Consider the following 19,185-nt stretch of genomic DNA (forward strand, 5'->3'; position numbering starts at 1 on the left):
ATCAAAAATAAAACGACAGTTCATGCATAACGTCAGGTCATGCATAAAATCTCTGAATTTAAATCTAGATTTATTCACATTGGCCCATGAAAACCTCTATGTGAACTCACAAAAGTACGGGGATGCATTTACCTCTTGTTAAAAGTGGGGAGTGAATTCAAGTGAATTTGATCAGGGCTAGAGCAAAATTATTCAGGAAAATGGATCTGGAGGGCCAGAGTTGCCCAGCCCTGTTCTAGAGGAAATGTGTCCATTTGTGTTGTATTTCCTGAGCGAGGCCCTTACAGCTCAGGGAATAACGCTGTAATTGTCTTCCTCCTCAGTTTCTAATTTTAGAGCTTTTTTGTGACTCTGTTGAATTTCTTGTGCTAGACAATAAAGAATGTGCAGAATTGATATATTTTATGTTTAGTCTACTTATTACTGAAACAAAACTATTTTGGCAATTCAATCTGTGTTGTTTTACTTTATTTTTTTAATATGCTTTAAGAATATTTCATGTACTTTTTTTAATACTTTAAATTAATATTTTTATTTTCATTTTAGTTTTAATAATTTTATTATGTGCTTTTGTTGTTTTTATTTTTTATGTTTCCATTTAGATTTAATTTATTTTTTATTTCAGTTTATTTTACTACTTCAGCTTCAAAAATTTTTTCCCATCTAAGATTTATATTTAATTTTAGTTTATTTCAATTAATGAAAATGATTTTTTTTAACACTGGTATAAACAAAACAAATGTCTTCCTATATTAACTAACGTTTAATCAAATCATTATCATGATCACTTAGTTAATAAGTTATTTGGGGGGTCAAACTGTAGAGTTTGGGATCAATATCCCGTCAAAAGTATTGTGGTCACAGATCAAAATATAATAAGCGTGAATAAAAAAATAATAAGCATAAATTAAAAACTTTAAACACATTAAAAATTATATTGCATAAAAGTTAAACTTATGTTCATGTTTTCTTAAAAAGTATGTTTTCCTTGGTTTTATTACTCTGTACTTTGTGCTCTCTTTCATTTTCTACTCATATTTTATTTTACATTGGAGTGACTTCAACTTCCCTCTTCGATTGATTGGCTAGAGGAGGAGCTGTCAATCTAGAACTAGTGGACCAATGGTGACGCTTAAGTGCACCCTAATTTACATAAAACTCGAACTGTAACATTTGGAAACGCAAACGCAGAACGTGGAAAGAAGAGCGAAGAGAAAAACAGCACAAGAGTACAAAAGAGTAAAATACCGTTATTGATAACTGATACGGTGCTATCCGCCAGTAGTTTTAGCATACAAAAAAAATTAGCCAATCACAACAAAGGTCATTTACATCTAAAAGCCTTAAAGGTACAGAAGCAAAAACTGGCTGTTTAATTCTAAAGAGCAGAGAGGGTAGAACAAAAATACAACAGATTTTGCGCCAAGAAGCCTGGACTAACATGATTTTCAGACTTCATGGCAAAAATAAACTGCTACAAAGGTCAGAGACATGGCCTGCTGGGAAGAGCAAGAGCTCCGACATGTTGTGTACGTGGGAGACGTTTAGTTCGAATCCAGGTTGGGTCATTTCCCGATCCGATTCATCCACCTACCCACCCATGTTTCCGGTCTGCTCTCTCACAGTCAAAATCAATAAAATCTGAAAAATAAGCAACCAAAATGGATATGTGACCTCCGTACCAAATGAACGATAGGTTTTTGGAATCCAAACACAAATGTTAACTAAAGTCTCATGCGTATAGAAAAAAAAAACAATCAATTCAGAAACATAAACTGCAGTCATGCAGACATTCGAGATCCACCTCCAATATAAATGAGACGACGCAGTTTGTAGTTCTTATTAAAAACGAGTTCATGCACAGGGTCATTCATGACACACACACACACACACAGCAGGTACGAGTTCAGCACAGCGCTTGTGTTATTCAACTCAGCCAGGTGTTGTTGGAAGGGAGAGCTGGCTTCACAGGCGGAGCCACTGCAATGCTGTCTCCCTATTGGAGCGCGATTGTCCCCTCAGCCTACCAGGAAACAACACAAAGCCTATCTTCCCTTTTTTTAGATGGAATTCAAATGAGCCCAGGCAGAGTATGAATATGCAAAAAAAGGCACAAAAAAGATAGAATCTCTTTACCCTTTACAGCTAAGCCCCTCTCTGATGCATGTGACATTTTGTGCGCAGAGATGGGCTGAGAGTGATGAAACACGACACTGATGTTCAGTGCCCGCATCGTAATTGGCATTTCTCTGAACACGGCCCTCAGAGGGCCAGGACGGGTCACGGGTCACGCCCTCACCGGCACACGTCAGCACCGGCCGCCAACTCCACCACGCCATTTTCCCACTCCGCCCTCATTATAGCTGAGTGTCTTTGATTAGTCGAGGGCAGAGAGAGAGAGAGAGGTCTGATTGCAATTATATCCTTTCATTAGCGTTCTCCCATCAGTCTCAAATTCTGTATAAAAACTGGAATGCTACTCATTATAGAAACAGACGATTTTGACTTTCGATAATGTCCAAAAGTGTTTGGATTTTCCAAATATTTGATCGTAAGATATTTTTGGACGCATTTCATTAATAGTCACTGTATAAACTTGATGTGATATAAATAGAGCTCCCTCATTCGTCAAAGGCTGTCAAGGATCTGTCTGGGTCACGCTTCAGCCTCAAATGAAATAAAATAAATAACTACTCATGCTTCGCTTTAAAGAAATGAAGCCATTTTCAACCTCATTAAAATCTCTTGCATTATTTTTTATTACAATTAGGCACATTTCCCTCCAGTAGTTATTACCGTAACGCAAAACACTCATTACTTTAATGCCATCTATGTCAGCCACCTAGATCATTTTATCTTGGTGATATATTTAATCAGCAGAATTAAGAATAAAAAACAACAACAAAAAAAACTGAAAATTCAAGACAGAAAACCAAATGTTTCATTTAGCTAGGTATAGAAAATGTGCATCAACGAACATGAGATTCGTACGTAGTGTACGTAGTAGTGTAAACCCCACCTCACGAGGCATAAAAATCTATATATCAACGTATGTAATATTCGTACATGATATGGTCTGTTCAGTAGGTTGGTATTCAGTAAGAGCGGTCGTGAGTCAGTGAGTCAAAAAAAAAGGACGGTGCTATCTTTCGTGCCTGGGTGCGGTTTGTACAGGTGAAGAGACGGGATTTCTCTCCCGCATCAGCTTCGAAAAACGTGGTTGTGTGTAGCGTTCATCAAGTCTGGGGTGACATTTTCCACTAAGGCCCAGTATGTCTCCACCGCCCTGCAGCACTGACTTTCCTCAGCTGTGAACATTGCCTCACATTTCCCACACAAGCACCTATGGAGCAAAAACGTGTATCAGGAATAAAAATATCTCTCCGTCTCTCGATGGAAACCGCTAAGTTATATCACGTAACGTTAGTCTGGACGGATATTAATGAGCATGACATACGCCTGATCAAAGCTTATTAGGTTCTGTTATTGGTAAGTTCGAATACTCCTAGATGACCAATAATAGCTTTGCTATTAACTGATATACGATGGTAATAATCTGTACAATATTGTGAGCCGTGTATATCGTTAGCGAACATGTATATATCTTTAAGCTAACACTCTCACCAAGACACCTGCCCTGTTCTCTACTGGTTCTCCTCACACCACACTCAATTTCTCTCCTCTGACCGTTGTTCTGTCTAACATTAATCCTGGCCTGTCCCTGCTCTCTTGGCAGCATAGCAGGCTCATAATTGTATGGCTGTGGTCCGTCATACGAGTAAGTATAAACAATTTCCTCCGCGTCCAAAATGTCATTGCAATCCATTGTTTTCCTGTTGTTTGAATCGACCGCTCTCCCGCCCGTTACGTCACGCCCATTTTCAGATGCGGAAGTAAAATGTTCTCACAAAAACGACCCCAGAAGCCAATGTACTGTAGCGTATTTATAAGTATATTTTCAAGAAAATCTAGTTCCTACATTATTTTTCTATAAATTGACTCGTTGGGTCCTCTAACCTGCAATATGCCCTTCAAGAAAATCAAACTATCGGAATCGGCAGATATCATTGTGAATAATCGGCTATCGTATCGGTGGAAAAAAATTGTATCAGTGTATAATCTATTTATTGTTATTGTTTTAGTTATTTTTATAATTCACATTTTTAGTGTAAACCAAGTGTGCCGCACATGTTCTAAAAATTTAAGCCAAACATCTTGATCGCCCCCTGGTGGCAGGCTGCAGTATAGTTCAGAAACCCCGCCCTCTCCATGTAATCGAATGCCAAACTCAAAAATATTTCTAAAACATTTTCTTGAGTGGAAGGAAGATCTTTTTTTTACCGTCTATGTTGTGAACGGGCCTTAACACTGGCCTGATACAAACTTTCGGTCAACTGGCCACAAACACTCTCACATGGGGACTGTGCCATCCCTAATTGTCAGCCCTAAAAATAAAAATCTGGAATCATTACGGTAACGAGAATATGGAGAGATAATGGGTGTTGTTTTCAGGAATATAATGTCATAAATATGCTTCATTTGAAGCATGTTAAAATAAGCTTCATTTTATTTTTGCTAAATATTATTATTATTATTTTACTATTATGATGTTGGGGTGAAATGTGACCTGGACATGTGTTCATGAGATTCATCATGCCAGCCATCTCTGCTAAATCATCTAGTTTGTGTTCCCCCAGCTTGTTAATCTCCTCAAACATTCGCAAAATGCTTTATTGGGTGCTAATGCAAATGAAAATGCACAGGTGTGACTGGTTTTCTTGATAGGGGAGATGTTATTTCCACGACAACAAATAAAAAGCTGCTGCTACTCGTTGCTGAATGTTATAAGACATGTTGCAGTTGCAAAAAAAATCTCCTAGGGAAATTAAAACTTTTTCAATTATCTTTTTAAAATGGAGCGGAAAAGAAGACGAGGCTTTAAAGATAGTTAATAATAATGGTTAGATAATTTTATACCCAGGCTGGGGGATATTCTCTAATTAACAGGGACAGAGAAAATGAAATCAGGTTGTCAGGGTTGCAGAAGTTAATAATGTAAAAGCGCAATTTTCACCATTCATTAATCTGGAGAGGACATCGCTGGAGGTTATCTCCAGGAGTTTTTATTTAACTGTGGACAAGCTATTGTTTTGACACACAGCATCTGAGTATACAAGGTGAAACAAACACGCATTTTGTTATTTAAACTTGGTGTATCATGTTTGGTTACAAGACAGAACAATGTTGTTCGAACAAAGTCACTGGTGTCATATGATGCGTCCTGAAGCATTATGAATATAAGCAAACTAGGGCTGCATAATATTAGAAACAACAACATTGCAATATTTTGTTTTTCTGCGATATATCACGATATAAAAAAAACTAGGGCAGTCAAAATAATGTTAATTTCGATTAATTAATCGGAGAAAAAATAATGCGTTAAAAAAAAATAACGCAGATTAATCCATTATGTATTGACCTTTGACTCTGAGCCAATCTAGCAACCATTCGACTGTAAAATGAAGGTGGGAGACGAGAACGCAGTGCCTGGAGCATTGATTGGAACATTTACTTATAAAAAAACGGCCTGATGGAAGTGTTGATAAAAATAAAGTTGTCTGCAGCAAGGAATTTGCATATCACCTGAGTTCGTCAACTCTAAAGTACCACATCAATGCAAAGCATCCAGGAGTTAACGTTAATCCTGAGGTACGACCTAGCACGTCCCGTGATACCAACTCTAGCAGTCAACATCATCTTCAAACCTTACTAGAGCAAACACTGAAACGCAAACTTGATAGAAGACAGAGGGTTAGCAGAGGTTTGCAAATTGCCTCTTCAGACATAACATATAACCAGCCATCGTGAAACACCATTTTATGTTCAAATCCAGCAGCTGTACGACACTGAAAACAAAACAAAAGGATATGTATTGGTGGGAGCGGAATATACCATATTGAGCTGACAGGGGATCACTGGACTTCAGTTGGCAATCACAATTACCTTGGTGCTACGGCAAATAATAATGAAAAAGTTTTTGAACTTTACTAATGCTGATTATTCATTCAATATTTAAAATACTTTAATAGAAAAAATTGTGTATGCGATTCATTTAGATTAATTAATCACACAGTATGTAACTAATTAGATTACATTTTTTAATTGATTGACAGCCCTAAAAAATTGTTTTGTCAGATTACTTGAATAGCTATATTTGGGAAGAATGAATAATTCTAGAATGAGTAGGGTGATTTTGTTGAGGAATGCTTCAGCAAAGAGAATAAAAATAACTTAAAAAACACAAAAATGACTGTTTATGCTGAAGGCATTTTTTGAGTGTGAACCCTTGAAAAGGATTCTTGTTTTTTTATGGAATATTGCATTATTTATTATAAATGATTTTTCCATGCACATCATTATTTTTTTATTTTATTTCATGTGCCCTCATAATCTTGAATCAAAATAACTTCCCCTCCCTGCATCTCTCCTCTTCTCTGATGATGTGTTCACTGGTGTGAGGGCGGAGCAACCTGTCACTAACATGAGATCCACCAATAGCAAACCACAACCAATCAATTCCCCACGGACAAAATCAAGGACACTCCTACTTTTTTATCTTGTTTGAGAAGCCATTTCACTCACATATACGTCACAATAGGGAAGAAAAGATATCGCAATTTCCATTTCATGTTGACTTTAAGAGTTGAACAATTTTGGGAAAATTTAAATGTCCGCACTTGTGTACTCTACAAAAACCAAATCACTATTTTAGTAACCATAAAGTGAACGAAGTTTGAAATAAACAAATCAAACTTTCATAAGCCACATTTATTTGCTATAAAATAATAATGTGATTTTTTTGAAAAATAAGAAAAAACAGGTGATTTTAGGAAGGACAGCTCAAGCCCTCCATTCAGTTTTACTGTGTGGGAAAAAGCAGCCTGAACATTCTTCAAAAAATCATCTTTTGTGTTCTACAGAAGAAAGAATGAAACTCATACATGTTTTTATGTTTGGGTGAACTGTTCCTTCAACAAAATTGCTCAGGCAAGACAATAAAGCCCCTTTATTCACATGGCAACAGAAAACAAACGATTAACTATTATGAAAAGCCATTTCAAAGCATTGTAATAAGGTGCATAAACCCCAAAACTGGACAGAGCTATTGATCCCATGGGCACTGTGGGATGCTCAGATGCTGTTTTTTGATGTTGAAAGCAGCAAAGAGAATAACCATGGAAACAAGAAGAGGGGGGGGGGGGTTCAAAGGGAGGTTTCTCCTTATGTAATATTCAGTACCAACGATGCCACCATGGAGGATATCAGGACAAACTGCCAGCCAAAATTACAGCTAAAAATTCACAATACAAATCTAGCGTTTGTAATCCAATTAGCTCCAGTACGCTGAGCCCATCTATAAAACAACGTATCTGGCTGTAACAGATCCTGCGAAAAAGCAGTAACACACCTGCCTGCGCTGGCTGGTGAAAGAAAAACTACAACTTTCCCGGATAGGCACAAATATTACAAAGCTGACAGCGAACAAATCTGTATCCTCAAGACTCAAGCCGTCCGCTTCCACTGGGTTTCACCACAACATGTTGCTCTGCCAAATTGCCCTGTTAGCACGGGCATTGCCAGACAATAACATTTTCCATCAGACCAAATTGAGGAATTGAAGAGTGAATTTGTGGCTGAGCGCTCTCCAATCGGAGCAGGGAACGGGCTGTCTGGATGCACGCCAGGCTGAAATGATCTTTAGTTTTTAGCAATCTCAAAACAAGCTAAACTAGCGCCTGGCCTCCCAGCTTGGGCTCGAAGGGAGATGTAGGAGTGACGGTCTTCTCCTGCAGCACCAGTGATTTTGAAATGAATATCAAAGGCGTTAGACAGACAACAGACCATCTCCTTCCTGACGGAGACATTATGCAACGTGTGAATAATTCCTCAGCCATTTGATGTCTCTTTGATGGCCTTGTTATTCAAGTTATTGGATTTATGCATCATGCATGCTGGGACAGGCATGAAAATTTGCCAAATAATACCAGAGGGAAAGAATTTAGGGTGTTATTGACAGGGCAGGCAAATATCTGTGTGATTAAATAACAACAGAATGCACTGCAAAATATAAAGGTGTTTAAACTTGCATGTTCGGATGCATCAGACTCAGCCTGTATCAGTTTAGGTCTGCATGAAAGGAGAAAAAGTGTACGCTGAAATAATTGTATTAAACTGTGTTTTGGATTTGTTTTCCAGTTAAAGTATCTAAACATCCATAAAACAAGAACATAATTAGGCTTGTTTTCAGAATAGCTATCTTGAATTGGGTTTATTTTTCTTAACCAGTTGGCAATGAACCTCCATGAATTTATGCTTACAACCAGATTACAAATGATCTGAAAATATGGTAATAAATAATTAAAATGAATTTGAGATATACATAAGACCAAAATACTGATTATGAAATAGATTTTTTTTGGAGTGTAAGTGCAACAGATCAAAGGGTGTAGAGTCAAATCTCTTTGAACATACAGCGTTCCTCATCTGCCATCATATCTAATCATTTTTTACGATTGACTCTCTCAGACAGTGATGGATAATTAATTCTCTGTCTGCTTTTTATATTCTAGGGTCCTGCTGTGTGCGTCGAGTGTGTGAAACTGTTTTAACCTTGTTCTTTCTCCCAATTTTTATTGAAATCGTGTAGTCACTCAGGCATCTCTCACCAGACCTCCAAATCAACAACAATTGAACTTTACCTAAAAAGGACATAATGTTCTGATTCATAAGGCTTTAATTTATCTTTTTTAAAGCTTTAGTGTATAATTTTGAGCACTAGTGTAAAAAAATGTGATTGCAAAAATAAAACGGTTTATTTTTTTGCGTTTTCAAACCGTTTTCAATGAACATTCTCATTTAGTCTTCCATTCAGTCTTCCATTACTCAGACAAACAGAAGGTTTACTATTTTGGGACAAACAGAGCATTTTGATAACGCCACAATGTTACACTTTTCCTGAAAACACATTCAACTCAAGAACACTTATAGAGTGAACTGCTGTCAACTGCATCATAAATAGCCGTGGGGGGGTGATAATAATAATCGTACAGTCTTTCCAAGAATTGTTGGTTAGTAAACATACATTTTGATACAAGGTTGCCATATATGCATACTGGAAACACATGGAACAGTTAACCTGGTGTCAACAGGGACTTTCATCAACAGATGGAGCCCATAGTGCAACAAAGCAGAAACAGTACAACTAAATTGTACAAACTGTTCATTTATTAAAAATAAATGAGCTTGATGAGAATCTTATTCTTAATGCATAGCATGCTCATAAAAAAACTAATGTGCATCAAAGCTTCAATTTTAAATTCATATGGATGTAGGAAAGGAGAGAGAAAGTGTTTTTAGATGATGTGGCTCGCCACCATTTCACATTTCACTATACTAATCACTTTTTTAAAGTAAACATTTATTTTTAAAGGTATCTCAAATTAGGTCATAAAAACTGTATAAAAACAGTCAAATATTTTTAAATGCCGCACATGACAGTCTGAGCAAAAGTATTTCAAGTCAAAATACCCAATTACTTTTATAACTGTTTGCAAATGTGTAAATATGCATAGTTTACATTGAGTATTTCTGACTTCACAGTCAATATTAGGTCAAATATAAAGCATTCTCCACAGCAAACTGAAATATATAAAACAGTTTATGACATTTAACCAGTCAACACTTTCATATAAACAATTTCGCAACAATTATTGCTACAAATGCTATTTTTCCTCAATGACAAAATCAGTCTAAATGTAAAAGTTTTCCATCAAAATGAGCAAAACTGTACATTAATCTCATCTCCAGCATGTCAGAATATTCCTGTTAATAAGCGACGAGAGAGAGAATTAAATAGAGGGAGGCAGACAGACAGAGAGAGAGAGAGAGAGAGAGAGAGAGAGAGAGAGAGAGAGAGAGAGAGAGTACAAGAAGGAGGAGAGTGATAGAAGTGCATGTGGAATGAAGGGAAGAGTGAAACAGACGGAGCTCAAGAGAACAGTGAGGGTTCGAGAGACACAGACAGAAGGACAGAAGGGAAGATGAACCGAGGGAGGGGGGACGAGGAGGAGGGTGTATTGTGTGTGTGTGTGTGTGTGTGTGTGTGTGTGGCAGGATATGCGCGTGCACACACCACCACAGGTCCCTATTGTAAACCGGGGCTCTGCCTGCGTGCGTGCGTGGACAGAAAGAGCGAGATAAAGAAATATGTGTGAGCACATATTAACTGAAAGCAAACAAGCGAATGTCCTAAAGCGTAAACTCATACCGCTGTTGAGAGGGCGCGAGCATCATATTGGAAAAGAGACAGAAGAAAAGACGGAGAGCAACAGGTTGATGATCAGTCTCCCTAGAAACAGCGGGAGTGCGCACGGGGAACAGATGTCCTATGGTTTCGTGTTCGCTCTCTGGCTGACACACACCGCAAGCGAGCGACGCAACAAACTACAAACAACATGTCATTATAATCAACACAACTGTCTGCGTTTGTCACCTTGATTTGACAGACACTTCAGCCACAGACTGTGGGTGAATGCGGGATAGCATAATAATCTATTTCTGCCATTATCCGCCATCATTTTGAACCCAGAAGTAAGTTAAGGCGCCATTCACACAGAACGCGTTTTTGCTTTGAAAACAATGGTCAAACGTGTACGTCTAGCTCAAACATGCTGAGTAACACGAGAATGAACCTCATTGGTGTTGCTGAAGCTCAAACATACTGTAACATGAGAATGAACCTCATTGGTTCTCGCACGTCAAGCTAACATGCTTGAGCTTCCATTTACCAGGGAGTAAACGTGGTGTGAGTTGATGAATGTTTATGTGTGAATAAAAGCCTACATTAAATCTGTTCATTATTTAAAGTGTTCGAGTCTTCAGAAAATTTCGACAAAACCGTTCAATTCATATGGTTTAATTTACGATCTCTTTATGAACTTTAAGTGGTAGTTGCGTAGACGGTCAATGGAGGGACAGAAAGCTCTCAGATTTCATAAAAAATTATCTTAATTTGTGTTCAGAAGATGAACGAAAGTCTTACAGTTAGGAACGACATGAGGGTGAGTAATTAATAAAATAATTTTCATTTTGGGTGAAATAACCCTTTAAATTGCTGATTAATCTTGAAATTACCATTAAATAAATCATGTAACTGGTCCATCCTGATAGATAGCTTCCAAGTTTGGCGTATCACCAATTCACCATTCATGTGCTTTTATTGTAAAAGTCACTGATTAAAATGTAAGCGTCCTAACAGTATAGTCAGTAATGGAAATGTTAGTTTATTGCATCACCACTTGCAATCTTTTTCAATTTAACAAATGTGTTCTGGTTTGACATGCTCCATTGTCGTCAAAATCATTAAATATAATATAAACAGTGTAATCAACACTGTTAATTATAATGTTAGCATTCTAGTCGCATCACTATTGGTGTAGCTGGAGTGTGAGATGAAGGAAGGGAGGGTTGTGGGTGTGTTGTAGCTTCATTGTCTATGATATCTATTATTGAGATGGGCCCCCTCGTCAGTAACCGGATACGACTGGACAAACACGGCTAACAGAACATTCCAATTAACTAGCCCTGTTGAAAGAGCCGCAGACTTACTCTGTTTGACACTACATGCAAACAACGGATAATATAGTACAAATGGAAAATTAGATGAAAGGAGAAGAGGGCTGTAGAAAAGGTAACAAGTTTAACAAAACATACAGGTCCACAGTACCACAGCGTACTTGGTAAAGGATTTGGAAACTAGCAGGTAATTTTACTTCGATTAAAAACGGAGGAAAAAAACTTCAAACCAGCAGTGATATTTCAATATGTCTGCATTTGCCGCGACATGTTTGTCTCTGACAAATCTAGTTGAGAATGCGAAAATTTTCTGTGAGATTATTTTCAAAACAAGCAGCCATGATTCATCCAGAATTATAGTTTATTAATAGTATCTTTCTCTCAAAAATCCAATGAGACAACTGGATAAACCACACCCTCAAAAAAGAAATCAAGTTGGCACAGGCATTTCATGCTCTGTATTTCAAGGACGCAGGTGAGTTGAGCTTGTTTTGGTGCTTCATTGACACTCCTACACACCAAACCTCCCCAAATCTGCCTGCCGATGCCCTCGGGGGGGCAGTGAAAGACCTCCGGGGGGGTGGAGGAAGGAAGGGAGGGTCCGGACTCCTCCAATTCACGTTCACACACAGGCTGAAACGCATTAAAAAAAAGATTCCTGCTATTTTCTCTGTTGTGTTGATAGTTCATAGACTGATATCCATCTAGTCAACATTCACACCTCAGATGTTGACAGAACTGAGAGAACTGGAAAGTTAATCAACACTAGTTAATGAGTATTCACTTCCTGCTTTGCATTCTTGATAATTTTGTACCTCACAAGGGGAACATTTTTTTTTTTTTTTTTACAGAACCTGTCAAAAACATATTATGTAATATTATTTTCATGACCATCAAAAAGCCCCATGGAAAAGGTTTCTTTCCTTTGTTTTACAGGAAAGGCTCGCATTTTTATTTAAACAGCCAGTGGGCTTTAGTTTACGTCACAGCCATGAAACATGATTTGCTTCTTTCTGTTGCTAATCAAATGAAAGCGGTATAAAGAGGAGCATGCTAGTTCTAGTAGAGAGCATTTGATTGGACAACAATTTGTATACTCCTCTGTGCAAGGTCAGTCATCATTATTTTCACTTCTCCAAAATAAATGCATTCATATAGTAAAAGCCGTTTTTGACAACTTTTTAATGAGTTGGCTATGGTTACGAGCACAGAAACGTAATTAAACCAACAAAAACACAATCTTTAAAAGTGAGCTCAGTCCTTTTTCATATTTAATTTTCATAATTACAAAAAAAATTCCAAAACAAACTATTTGCATGCATTGCGGTAATGAGAATCTGGGGGTAAAACATGCCTTAATTACCATAAAAATAATGTCATGTGCTTCATTCTCTTTGTGCAAAATATAATTTTTCTGCTTTGGATTTAAGGGTGAGATGTGACCCGGAATGCCTTCCGTAAGATTAACCAAAAAGGAGTCAAACTCCCACCTGTCGAGTTTGCACTCTGATAAAAACCTTGGTCTCCCTATCAAAAACAAAACAGCACGGATAACAGCTAGACAAAAAAGAAAGAGGAACTGCAAACTCATGTTACTGTGGGGAGGGCCAGACCGGTGTCCATTTCCCTTTAATATTGTAGGGAGGTAATAAAGAGGAGAGAACTGAAACCAGCCCAGCTGACAGTGAGGCCAGATAGGAACGGTCATATGATCCCATCAAACCAAGCATGCCTTTTACCTGAGCTTCAGCGTCTGTGCATGGGGGAGAACGCAGAAACCAGAACGACGAGCTGTTCCGTCAAAAAACTGACCCTGATGCTGGAGCATGTCAACATGCTTTCACTGCAACTAGATAAACAACACTCAGAAACATAAACAACTCTATCCTGTACAGAGACATGAGAGACTAATATGTGTCAATCTGTCTTTTTATGGATTATCAAAACAAGACTTGCAACAGACGGATTGTGTTGCTAGAACGCACACGAACAAGAAGATGAAGGCTATAAGGCAGTCTATTATAAATCCACACAATGAGAGTAGCATTCAACCAGTGTTGGGGAAAGTTACTTTTAAAAGTAATGCATTACAATATTGCGTTACTCCCCCAAAAAGTAACTAAGTACGTTACTTAGTTACATTTTATGGAACGTAATGCGTTACATTACTTTTGCGTTACTTTTTCTCACCTGCATGGGCTTGTTTGTTAGTTTTTTAATAACAGCTAAAACAATCTATTTTTGCCAATTGTTAAGGCCCTTTCACATCAAAAGTTAAATGAATAAGCCTAAAAATAAGCTTGTTTGAATCCGCTCAAACAAAGCTTTCAGCTGCTGCTGTTCTTGATTAAATAACAATAGAATACAGGAGAAGGAAGTCCAACACTCTTATTTCTAAACCTAATCTAAAGTCATTTTTGCTTATTAGTATGGTTGAATTAGATCACTGTAGGTCAGCAGCAAAGACATTGGTTAATAAAGTGAGATTAAATACATAAAGTATATTTGTGTAATTTAACATAGTTAATTATAAAACTTTTGCACAAAATTCTGAGATTGCATTTGACTGTTTTTATTCATTTTGAGGAATACTGAATGTTTTTGTGCAAGTGAGATGAGTAAATGCATGTTCAATGCAAATGCACACAACACCTCACTTTATTTCTCTCAACATGGGGACAGGAGAGCTGTCAGTCAATAAATGTGAAAAAGTAACTAGCGTTACTTATTTGAAAAAGTAACTCAGATATTTTGATGTAAATTGAAAAAGTAATGCGTTACTTTACTAGTTATTCGAAAAAGTAATCTGATTACGTAACTCAAGTTACTTGTAATAAGTTACCCCCAACACTGCATACAACACATCCGAACATTGACGAGTCCAGACAAGAATGAACAGACAAAATGGAACTTAATTACACATGCAAACAAGGATAATTAATCACACACACCTGAACTGATTGATGAACCAAATGAGTGAACATGCCAACAACAAACTAGTAGTGGGAAATAGTGCAAGCAGGAAAACAAAGTCCAAACTGAGGGGCTGTTTACACGACAATTAAAAATGTAAAACTTTTTATGCGTTTTGGCCGTTCGTTAACACGACAACATCATTTGGGTGCCTAAAAACTCAAACTTGAAGGTCTCCATGTAAAAAACAAAAACGCGAATCTCTGAACACGTATTACGTGTTCAGTCTATAGTGTTTCATCGCCATCTAATGGCCTTGCAGCAGATTACAGGGTTTTTAGTCGCTTTCGCAGATCCGTGTAAATGGAGATCCTTTTGAAAATGGTGTCGTTTGTACGCAGAGAACTCAAAGGAAAAGCTTCTCCGTTTTAAGCATATCGCTGTCGTGTAAACATATGCTGAGTGTGACAGTTGTGTCGCTGAGAAGTAGTTGAACGGAAAGTGGCATTTCCTCCAATACTGCTGAACTAACAATGACAAACTGGACATAAAATCATTCACTTGGCTTCGTATTGTTCCAAACCTGTATGACCTTTTTGTACTGAGAAACACAAAAGAAGATATTTTGAAGAATGTTTTAACTGTTTTTGTCAGTTCAATGAAAGTCAATGAGGTTCAAAACAACATTGTACCCCATTGAGTTTAACTGTATGGGCACACAAAAAATCAACTCAGAACATATATTAGTAACCACATTTGGCAACCAATCAGAACACCATACACTGTAAAAACAGATTTTTTCAAAGCTGTAACTAAAAGAAAGATTATTGTAGTACGTTTCACAAGAAAAATACCATTTCTGTCTTTCAAAATTTCACATTTAATGTGTAACTTGTCGTTTCTTCATAATTATTAAATGTAATTATTTGCAAAAAATAGTTTCAAAGTAAATCCTACACCAATTTTGTGTAGCCAGCATTTTGGTGTTAACTTAACTAAGTAGCTATATGTAAACATCAAACAAGAAAAACTAAATTTAATATCTAAAGCCCCCTAAATTTCGATTCAGTAAAACAGCACTCATCTACGAGCAAACCAGCAGCCAGCTAAAAAACATTTCAAAACATTACAGGACGTGAGTCACACGTTTTGAATCAAATCTGTGAAAGTCAAGGATTTTTGCAAAGACAGCTTCCCTCACAGGGCGGGAGAGAAACACGGGGCGAAACAACGTGGGAGCCAGGTCCATCCGGGACACTGCATAGTTCTCATTCCTCGCAGATGAGAAGTGAGGTGAGGAAGAAGGGGGAGATCTTTGGGTAAAACAAAGGAGTACAGTAGAACAATAGCCCTCTCTGCCCGTCTCCCAGCCCTGCAAGCCAAAACACCGGCCGCCAGTGGAGACAAGAATGTCAACAGAGCGCTAACAATGCCCAGCAGTGAAAATATTTAAGGCTCTGCGGTAACACAGAGCAACATGAAGGACAGACACACGCAACAGGTTCTCTGTGGCGCCTGATGTCAATGAAGACACTTAAAGCCCAAAGTACACATTGGTTTTGATGCATACTAAAAGGTACGTGGGTTCTGTCCCATTATTGTGCTATGGACTCTATGGACTCTCTCGATTTACAACACACTAACGTTTTTTTTCCTGGCGGTTGATAAAATGTTAAAAATCATTGATGGGCGAAGAGACTAAGATGTGTTCGACTTTTTTTCTCAGGAAGAAACCACCATCAACTCCCCAGACATAACCCAGAACCGCTAAAAAGTACATAGACACAAACTTAAAATCACTCAGAACAGGTTAGCTGCCATGTAGCAAGACCATGGCACTATATTTGCATTGTGCCAGTGAGTACTGCACGGCTACACAACTCACATTTTCAGTTAGCTTTGAAATACTCCCACATCTGGGGCAACAGACGCTCATAACTGCTGACTAGGATGAATGGCATCTGCTGAAGTAGTAAAAAATTCAGGCGAATTAACTCAACAGGATCAATGATGAAGTAACAGTGAGAGGTTTTTTCATAATACCTTAAAGGTCTGACTTTAAAGGTATTACAAAATATACAAATACAGATGGACTCTGGGGATGGGTGCGATTTTACAGTATTAAAAAAACTATTTGTGGGAACTTTGAATGGAGTATGAAGTGTAAAAGAAATAACAGGATTTTCTGGTCATATGATTGTGGCATTCTTCACAGAATTAACCCAACAAAAAAAATTAAACGATCACGAGAAAATAGATGACGGATTGGGGGAGGTCTTTTGGTAGTTGGGAGAAGTACATTTTCTGAAGTAAGTAATAATGTTAACCCATAAACAACTTTACATCATGATGCCACAGTGTTGCTATGCCTCTTTGTGGTTTTGCTGTATTGTTTCTGCATGTTGGACACACCACATGACTTGGATTTGGGAGACAAATTTGATTTATGAAAAAATAAAATAAAATATTAATAAGCAGTGTCAATGCCAATGCCTGTAATATTAAACAATTATGGCAAGTTTGTATGGCATTGCATTTTCTAATTTATTTTTTAATAAAAAGATTTATGTAAAAAAAAAAAACATAACCTCATTAACCTACATATGGTACTGGTTTGTTAGAATACCTTTTTGTTTCGTGTTTAGATTATGAAGGAAAAAGCATTGCCATCTTACAGGTCCCATCACTCAAGACGACACCCAGTAATGTTGCTGAATCAATTGCTTTGCTGTTTTGTCAGAGAACATTCTTTGGTGTCAGCAAAGTGTATTTGGGAGGATATTGAAAGACATCCAGTGACTCTTGTTTAATGGCGTGTATTCTTGGGGCAAGAAAAGAAAAAAAAAAGGCAAAAATGGAGCAAAACTAAGCATTTGGGATTTTCCCACCATCATTCAAGGGAGCTTAGCATTTGGGAAAAAATTAGAGCACTATCCTCTGCCATTGGTTTTTTGTGTTTTCAATAGGCTCAGTCATGCTACATGCTCATGACTAATGGAGCATATTGGCATAATAATAGAACACATGGGTATATAAGATTATATGTAAGTTTTCCAAGCCAGTTGAAAGCTCGGTTAATTGGGCGAACCTTTTTGAGGCTTCCGACATGATGCTCTGGTTAACCAAATGGCATCTGTTGTGCCTGAGTTTGGCAGACTTGTAGGGAATTGCACTGGGGGAGACGGGGGTGTGTTTGGCGTGGCCGACCCCTCTAAATCTAGTCCCTGTAATTTACTCTGGGCTGTGTTTGCCACATACTTCACTCCTGATGCATTCCCAAGCATCCCTCAGTTAGAAGAAATTAATTTTACTATATATGGAATACCATGCTACCAAACTATCATACTACGCATACACTCAAAAAAAGCGTGGATGTTTCAACCCATGTTTGGGTCAAATATGGACAAACCCAACCATTGGTTTAAAAATTTTATTTTAATTTTTAAACCCAATGGTCGGGTTTGTCCATATTTGACCCAAATGCACTCTTAAATAGTTTGTTGTTACATGAAAATTTACTTAAGCATCGTTTTACAAATGATTTATGCAAAAAATTGTTCCGCTCGCGTTTCATACATGATGCCTATAGCCAAAATGACACAGGCAGGCAATGATTAGGTTTTTCACCACCAGCGGGAAAACGCCATTCATCTCACAACTCAGCACAGACGGAAATAGAAGCTATTCTCTCTCAGTGCTTCTGAACGCACTGTTAAATAAATGCACTTCAATGGGTAAGCTGTGTAATTTGGACTGTACAAAGGTGTTAATGCCTTAAACCTCGAGACTAGGAGAAAATGCAGTACTTTCATAAGTGTTCCAACATAACACTGGATAAAAAAAGAGCGGACAGTTTTTCAACGCTATTTATTCAGCTCATAATATATTAAACAGCCCTGCTAACCCTCATAAAGGCAGTGTACTCGTCTACATACATCAGCTGTTTGGATAATGTAAGCGTTTTCCCTTTCACATTAAACTGCAAATGCTGAATACGTAGAGTCACATAATTGTCGTTTAGTTTTCCTAAACAAAAAGGCGAATGCACTTGAATGGCAGGACTATCGCTGGGATAGCGCATCGGCCAGCGGGAGGAGGGCTCTGTGAGGGTGTACGTATAAGAGGAAGATGATGAATGGCAGGAAGCCGGACATCAATAACAACAAAAACAACAACAATCCTCTGGATGGATGGAAAGCAAATCGTTCCATTACAAAGACTCATATGGCTGAAAACCTCAAATGAGCAGAGGCTGTGGGACGAGCCCGATGTGACTGTCCACCGCCAATGACAAAAATGGGAACTTGCTCAAAGTGAATGTTAAAGGGACAGTTCACATTTACTTAAATTTGTCATTCCAAACCCTGTGCAACACAAATGAAGATGGTTTGAAGAAAGTTCATGCTGCTCTTTTCCATATAAGCAAAGCGTTCAGTGACCAGAAACTGTCAAGCTAAACAGCACCATAAAAATACCATAAAAGTAGTCCATGACTATCTATGATTATCTATATTAAATTTATATATACATTCTAAATACCTTAGAAAAATAAATTTGGTTTAAATACATTTTCTTTCAAATAAGCAAAAATTATGTCAACTATGTTACTAACCAAACACCCCCATGAAAACTAAAAAG

At 37.6% G+C, this 19,185-nt stretch overlaps 1 protein-coding gene across 6 annotated transcripts in view; it reads right to left on the reverse strand.

Moving 5' to 3' along the window:
• ptbp3 (polypyrimidine tract binding protein 3) overlaps positions 1-19,185 on the reverse strand; it is a 69,775-nt gene that overhangs the window by 39,064 nt on the left and 11,526 nt on the right. The window contains exon 1 of one of the 6 annotated variants that reach the window (XM_077243168.1): positions 9,851-10,058. The exons of 4 other annotated variants lie outside the window; for them this stretch is intronic. The gene's annotated coding sequence lies outside the window, so the exon portion shown is untranslated. Of the gene's footprint in view, positions 1-9,850; positions 10,059-19,185 lie in introns of those variants that run through there. One more of the 6 variants, XM_077243165.1, reaches the window with a different exon arrangement.

The sequence above is a fragment of the Siphateles boraxobius genome, unplaced genomic scaffold (genome assembly GCF_051911475.1).
Source record: "Siphateles boraxobius isolate OS27281-9 unplaced genomic scaffold, OSU_SipBor_1 25, whole genome shotgun sequence".
Classification (NCBI taxonomy): domain Eukaryota; kingdom Metazoa; phylum Chordata; class Actinopteri; order Cypriniformes; family Leuciscidae; genus Siphateles; species Siphateles boraxobius.